Genomic DNA, 7,904 nt, shown 5'->3' with positions numbered 1-7,904 from the left:
CATTTTATTGAAATAAAATCACCTAAAATAGTAATGTAACCATCTTACTTGATTTTTATTAGTATAATTATTTTTATTTGTCTCATTCCAGCAGCATTATTCAAGTTTGAAGTATCGATAAGAATGCTTTCAATACATTTAGACGGGCAATATACAGTATTATTATTATTATTATTATAAAAAAAGAGCCTTATACTGTGATAGATTAAAATATTAATTGTCACCGAATAGTGCAACAACTGAAATCTGTAAGTGTAATCATTTTTCTAAACATTTATAAAGAACAATCTAGACACAGATGTTGCAAAAATTGAAACAATTGTAGATTCCTTATCTGATTTCCTAAGCTACAACAATTAAAATATTATTAATTTTAATAAGTATTTATTTTTAAAGATCTCATCTTAAAGATATGTAAAAAAAACAAAGTTAGAAAACCTCATAAAAATAGTTTTAATTACCAAAAAATGTATTAATTGTTTACTTATGTGAAACTACACACACATGCATGGATGCATTTATACATGGTTCTTTTTAAGTTGTAATTTATCTATTTATTACATGATGTCTTATTATATAATAAAAATAACAATACTTTGTCTAGGCTTATGTATATATATATATATATATATATATAATGACATACTTAAAAACAATCAATGTCATTTTTGGGTTCAGGACTTAAAGTGTGAGTATGTATACAGTCCTTTACATAAGTCTTCTGAACAATCTTCTTCAACTTCCTAAAAAATCCATTTTTTTATTATAATTATCATTCTTATTAATGTTCTAAATTCTGTGACTATGATTGTTTTTGTATATTTTATTCTTGTAAGAAAGTTTATCTCAATCATTGAAGTATATTTATCAGTAGCATATGCAACAATGACTTTGAAATTATAGAAGATGTACGGCAAATGATTTACAGCCAGTTTCTTGGAGCAGAATGTATTGGGTTTTGAAGACATATAAAAAATAAGATGTAAAGATTTTTTAAAAAAAGAAGTAACTACCTGTAAGAAGTGTGCATCAATGTGTGTCTTCCAAATATTTTCACATGATCCTTTCAAAAATAAGCTGTAAAAAATTATAAAGACTACTTCAACAACATATTTTTAACAAACCAGGAAACAAAATTGAATAACCATGTGCTTTCTTCATTTTGTATGTGCACAGAAAAGAAACTGAAACATGCAATAAGAAAACAATACACACAAAAGTTGATTTAACTACTTGGACCACAAAAGGGATAATGGTACCAACCCCTTTCCACAAAGGCATCTCCACATTGGACAACAGCAACAACCTTACTATTGTAAATAACTTGGGTGCCATCTACTCAAACCAAATAAAGTTGTGTGTACCCACCATGGAAATGTAAATAAACTAACTAATTAAACTACCCATCTATCATTGAGTGAGTAGGAAGCAAGTTTTTTTCAAATAGAAGGGATCTCTTGAAGGAGGTGAGCAATAAAACTCAGTAAGAACATGAAGAACAAGAAGAAGGAGAAGTGTTTGGTACACCATGACATACACTGCATGTGTGAGTGAGTGAGTGAGTGCCATGTTGATGAAATGAATGGCAGCTTTCATGGGGAATACACATGCACCCACACTCACAAGCAAACTCCCACTCTATTATCCTACCATGCAGCCAAGAACAATCAGAAAACTCTTATAAAATACTTTTAAATCTGTGTAACACAATTTCCAAGGAAAGACATGCCATGGCAGTAAATAGCCAGCTACCCCCAAAGCAAGGAAGCAAGAGAGTAAGCAAGGGATAATAACAATTAACATGGAAAAAAATTCCCACCCACAAACACAAACACAAACACAATCACCACCACCTCCACCACTACAACTACCACTACTACCATGAGACGGACAAGCAAAGCAAGGAGGAGAGTGGGGTTGGTGTTGGAAGTGGTGGTGGTTCCAGCATCCTCAGCATGATTCACACCCCCCCCCCCCATATATAATTAAAAGAAATAAAAATAAAGATAAAATCTTTGCATTTTGAAACTGCTCTCTCTGTGTTTGAGGCAAGTGGACAGTATGTTGCCACATTGAGTAGGAGAAAAAACACTGACTCATGTGTAACCCTTCTTGAGGTTCTCAACTCAGGCATTTCTGAAATACTATGGTCTTCATGGTATAATATTCATACAATAGATAGTGCAGTGGATTTTATTTTTTACTATTTTATAAAATTTCCCTTTTCCTCTTCTTTGAGAAAATCTACATAAAATATTTTAATTAATGAAAGGTTTCTATATTAGATTTTGCTGCCATGACCTTTGTTTTGTTGTATTTTCTTTGCTTGCTCTATGGTTCTCACTCTGTAGAATAATCTATTTCTTCAACCTGAAAAGATTTTGATGAAAATAAATAAAAGTAATAAACACAATTTGACATGGTTAACAATAAAATGGAATAATATCTCTGTTAAATTCCCACCCTTAGGTACAATATTAGAAATTTTCCATTTTTTTAATCTTATCTTAACATACAAGCACAAAATCAACTTTAAGTTTGCCCAAGCTAAACCAGCACTTGACCCTCACTTAATCTTCATGAGATTATTTTCTTAACAACTGAAAATTATAGATATGGAACTTTCTAAAAATCACATGTGCATATTTACCCTGAACCAGATTTTCCTACGCAGGGCAAACCAATCAAAGTACACACCCAACATGTGAAGAAATAGAAAAAACTTAGACCCCAGTGAGAGGCAACAACTAGATCCATGTCCTTCTGGAACATGAGAATCACAATTAAAAAATAATTGAGGCAGCTTGATTGCTTGCTTGCTTGATTGATTGCTTGCCTGATGGCTTGATTGACATGTTAATATATAATTATGCTTGTGTTTTTAACTTGTGGGTTAAGTAGAAGGTTTAAAAAGTACAGGAAGCTCCACAAGTGTTGTTCAAGCCAAGTACTCCTCCACATCTTCTTCAAGGGGGAAGAAGAATGGGCCCAGAGCCAATTTCATCCTCAAAGCAATTGTTGTCCTTGGATGGGGGTGCACAATTTTTGCATGCAGCGACAACATAAGCACCCCAACACAGATTTCTTTCTACCCACAGCAGCCATAGCCCTAAAACCTAGAAACAACGAGGGGTACTGGAAAACAAATAATCAAGTAAACAACACCAAGGGCAAAGAAGAAGAAAAAGAAGAAGAAGAAGAGGAGCCCCAATTAAGGTTGGCTAAATAGTATGGGTAGGGAAATACTTGAGAGACCCTCTCACTCTCTCACTCTCTACACCAATCATGTGATGGATGAGTAGCCATTTGAGTTGTATATGGCACTTGGAGGAGTAGGCCCAATGGTGTGGGATGTGGCCCCTTTGTACTCTTCTCTTTGAGTTGGCAGTAGTAGTACCCTTGCCAGGTTGGAGAGTAGCCGTGCTGTGATGTGCTGCTAGACAGATTGCATGTGGAAAGGGGGCTTATTCTTTGGGATGGGATGGGATGGGATTTTGCATGGAATCAGCTCCCAGTTGCTGGTTTGTGGCTCTATGAGAACTCACATCAAATGTGTTCCACAAATTGAATAAGATTGATTATATATATATATATATATATATATATTTGTTCTAAGTTCCACACATACTAATCAGAAATTATTTTTATTTTATTTTATTTTGATGTTTTTTCAAAACTAATGAATACTTTTTTCTTTTCCTTTTTCTTGTCACACACATGTCACTTAAACATGTGAACAACTATCTATTTTGTAAAAAAAAAATACACTTTAGGGACAAAATTATTTTATTAGAAAAAAAAAAAAAAAAAAAAAAAAAAACACACACACACACACAGAGAGAGAGAGAGAGAGAGAGAGAGAGAGAGAGAAGAAGAAGAAGAAGAAGAAGAAGAAGAAGAGAAGAAAAACTCTACTGTGCAAAAATTTATTTAAAAAAAAAAGAAACAAAACAAACACAAGTCGAAGAACATTGTGAATGTTTTCTATTTTCTTTTTTCTTTTTTATGTCTTGGGTTCAAATTGATGTAGTCTATCAAGTTTCAGTAATCAAGGACTCAATGTAAAAAAAAATCCCATGTAGGACTGTAGTGAATGTCTTCAAAATTACAAATGAATTGATGTTAATATTTCAAAATCATGATAATTTTTTCTCATGAAAACTCAGCCCCAGTGACCAAAATATTTGTCCAAGAATTTGGACGAATAAAATGAAAGAACGAATGATAAGTTTGCTGCCGACATTGTTCATTGCGGCTAAACCCAGACAGTCTCTTTGTCAGAGCATCTAATACAAACATGATGGCTCAGTGTAGAACCATATATATATATATATACAAAAGAAGAGTACAATAACACAAACAAAACAAATCTATCACAGAAAGGTGAATTTATGTGACAGTGTAGGCCCAAATTTGAGATATGCACCCACCCTTCTCATGGTGTGCATCCATTTTTGTTTTGTCACCAATTTTTCAAGACCTGACAAAGGGGTATGTATGTTTGTATGTGTGTACATGAACACTGTACACATTTGGACAGGCAGAGTAATGACATTCAGTATGGATGAGTCTAACTCTGTGGATATCCTTTTTTGGTAGTGTACATATATATATATATATAAGTGTGTGTGTGTGTGTGTGTTAGACTGTATGCCTATTCATGGAAAATAGCACAGTTGAGAATATAACATCAGATGCCATACCTGTGGAATTTGGGCATGTCTTCTCTGCATGCACTTCCAAAGACACTTTCATCTGATGCAAAGCCCATGCTGAAACTCCCACCACTTGTCCCAAATGACTCTGACTACCCTCCATCCTCACCACTAGCTTGAAACCCTAATCCTTATTGCTAAATATCTGTTCATGAATGTGATGTTTTGAATTAAAAACAAAATTATATAAGGATTGCCTCCTTGGGGTGAGCACCCATTTGGGTATGGCTAATGGTTACAGGGATGCCATAAATATCACAGAAGGTTTGTAAGAAATGACAGTGTGGAGATTTAATGCAGTACCAATCTTCATTTGGCACTTGCTAATGATTGGTGTGGAAGTTGAACACATACCCTGGAAAAACACCCAATTCTAAAGTATAACTTACAGAAGCTGCTAAATCTCAAATTGGTAAAATCCAATTCTTGAAGTGTTGATCTTGTTTATTGTCAGAAGATTGCCCTGATTCAATGTTCAAAAGAACTTGGTTTTAGTTGTGAGGTAACTGAGTGGATTGTCTGAGCTAGTGGTTTGGAGCTTAACAGGTTAGGGAGTTTTTATTTTTATATATATATATATATATATATATATATATATATGTACATTAAATTTCATTCAAAGAGAAAATTGCACACAATTAGCAAGATACTGGATTTTTTCATTTATTGATATTTAAGTTGATTCTTCCATGTTTCTCCTTGGACTATTGTTGTTAGCACTAAACAATTAAACTGGATTTAGAGGTATAACCAACTTCACAAACTTTTAGCAGTTCATAAGTGCCCAATCACCACAATGTTTGCTCTGTTCAACTTCTTCTTGAACTGACTGTAAAAGATGGAACATTCTTAGTTGTCCATATTAAAATGAGCCCACTTTTAATTAGTTGAATAAATATAAATATATATACATTCTGACTGATACATTATTACTATTACTAAACTGTGACATTATGTCAACTATGTCATAGTTTAGTAAACATTAAAAAACTGAGTGGCACTCTCACAAACATGGACTTTATGCTCGACACCACCCAGGTACACTTTAGCCAAGTATAATGACAGTGTGGAGATGTAATGAAGAAGAGACATCTTTCTTAAAACTAAATTGAAAGACCAGTGATGCCACAGTTTTAGTGTCCAAGGATGCAGTACACTTCACACTTTACAAGCAAAGACCATCTTCCTTTAGAACATTTCACATGCTTTGGGGGAGAACATGCCAGTGCATGCAGTACTTGGAAATGAAAGAAGCAACATGTTTTAGTGGGTGGCTCCAAGCCTTGAAAGATTACTAGCATACAGCACATCAAGCAAATCAAGAAAAAAAAATTAAAAATTAAAAAAAAAAAAAAAAACCCACCCACACAAATTTCCAAGTAGGAATGGTCTTCTTCCTCCTCCTCTTCCTCACTACACTCAAGCATGGAGGTTGCAGATTTGACCTTGAAACTGGGTGTGGGGGCTGCAAGTTGTAAGAATGGCTCTTAGATTTTTTTAGGGTTTCTGTCTGTCCCATGTTGGAATCAGTGATGGTCCTCTTAACTTACAATTAATTTAACACTACTTAGGGTTTGACTTGGAGTGTTTTTCTCATGTAAATGTGGGCTATGTATGTGAGAGAGAGAGAGAGAGGGAGGGGGAGAGAGAGAGCAGAGCCAGGGGTTGTCTTGTCTGGGTGTTGGTGGTGACCCTCACAAGGCCACCATGAGGCTCCACCAAAGAGAGAAATGGGAAACATGCTGATTTTGTGAGGGGGGTCTGGGTGGCCTTGCTTGCTTGCTTGCTTTGCAAGAACATTGTGTGTGCCTGCCTTCCCTCCTGCACAACACAAGACAAGACAGACAAGCTGTGACAACCTGAAACTGCAGGGCTCATACAACTCTCACCCCAGCTTGGCTGCGCTCTCTCTCTCTCTTCTCACTGTTCAGCTTGGTATATAAAAAAAAAACAAGCAAAACAAACAAAAAACTTGCAGGACAACAAGACATTAAAAAAAAATTAAAAATTGAAAATTAAAATGAGAAACTTGTCATTGAGCTTTGCAATGTGGTTGTTGTGTGGTTTGTGTGGGACTTTAATTTTTTTTAATATTGATGAGTGTACTTAGAAAGAAAGACACACACACACACACATGTAGAGATAGCTTAATGATTGAAACTTGACAATTAATGAAAGAAAAGAGACAAAAAAAATCTAGCTTAACTATAATTATATCAATTGGTTTTTAACTTTAATAATTTCGAGTGGTTAAGAAAAAATTATTGTGTAAAACATTGAGCCTAAAATGTGCCAACACAGCAATAGTTTCACTGCGTGACAACAAAGATGATAAAAACATAGAAATATTTATGTAAGTCCTCAATTGAACCAAACTCTATGATGTATTGTCATTACTCTTTTCTATACCAATTTAGTATTTTTATACCTTCATGTATTAAATTACTTGCATATTTTTAGAATTTTTAGTTTATTTTAATTTAATTAATTTTTTTATCATATATACAATCTTAAAGTAATGCAACTGTGATTTTTAAAAATTTAAAAATTTTAAATTTTTTCATTAGTTTATGGCAAGTGTTGTCCATAAAATAAAATAAAAATTTAAAAATATCTTATAAGTATGTTTACATCTCACATGTCCCAAATCTTGCATTCTAGTTGATTTGACCTTAACTTCATTAAGCCTTGAAATGCCTTCTTGTTCAACCCTGTCATCTTTAAAATCAATAAAATTTTATCCAACATCTTAATTTTTTTATTCTATTTATGTAAGTATTGTTTTGTTGTTTAGCATTGATCAATACGATACTGATGAAATAAAGTAGCAAAAACTTTTTTGTGGTGGTTAAGGCACCAACATGTTCATACAAACCATATCTTGCTCTATTCCTTTCCTAACATACTGAAAATCAATAAAAGTACAATGACTGAATCACAATCAATATGTTATTAAAATAAGTAAATAAATAAATAAAATAATATATATATATATATATATATATATTTGATTAGATAGAAAATCGAATGTTTTTGGTTCACACTGCACAATTCCATAAAATGTTTCATAAAACATATTTAACAACCATCTATTCTTTTAAAACATGCTATTTTGACTTTAGATTTATTTTTAATTCAAAAATAATTTTATAACTCTATACAACCCTTAGCATTGGAGCCTTTTTTTGT

The 7,904-nt window shown here is 33.2% G+C and overlaps 1 long non-coding RNA gene across 1 annotated transcript; it reads right to left on the bottom strand.

The window, feature by feature from the left end:
- Positions 1–2,009: 2,009 nt before the first annotated feature.
- LOC149989376 (uncharacterized) lies at positions 2,010–7,656 on the bottom strand. The gene is made up of 3 exons (XR_016502554.1): positions 5,467–7,656; positions 4,704–5,178; positions 2,010–2,370 (listed from the first exon to the last, which is right to left on the bottom strand). It is a non-coding gene; the product is annotated as an uncharacterized LOC149989376 (long non-coding RNA).
- Between the last annotated feature and the right edge of the window lie 248 nt (positions 7,657–7,904).

The sequence above is a fragment of the Physcomitrium patens genome, chromosome 4 (assembly GCF_059467195.1).
Source record: "Physcomitrium patens ecotype Gransden chromosome 4, ASM5946719v1, whole genome shotgun sequence".
Lineage (NCBI taxonomy): Eukaryota > Viridiplantae > Streptophyta > Bryopsida > Funariales > Funariaceae > Physcomitrium > Physcomitrium patens.
This window is presented reverse-complemented; position numbering and strand designations above follow the sequence as displayed.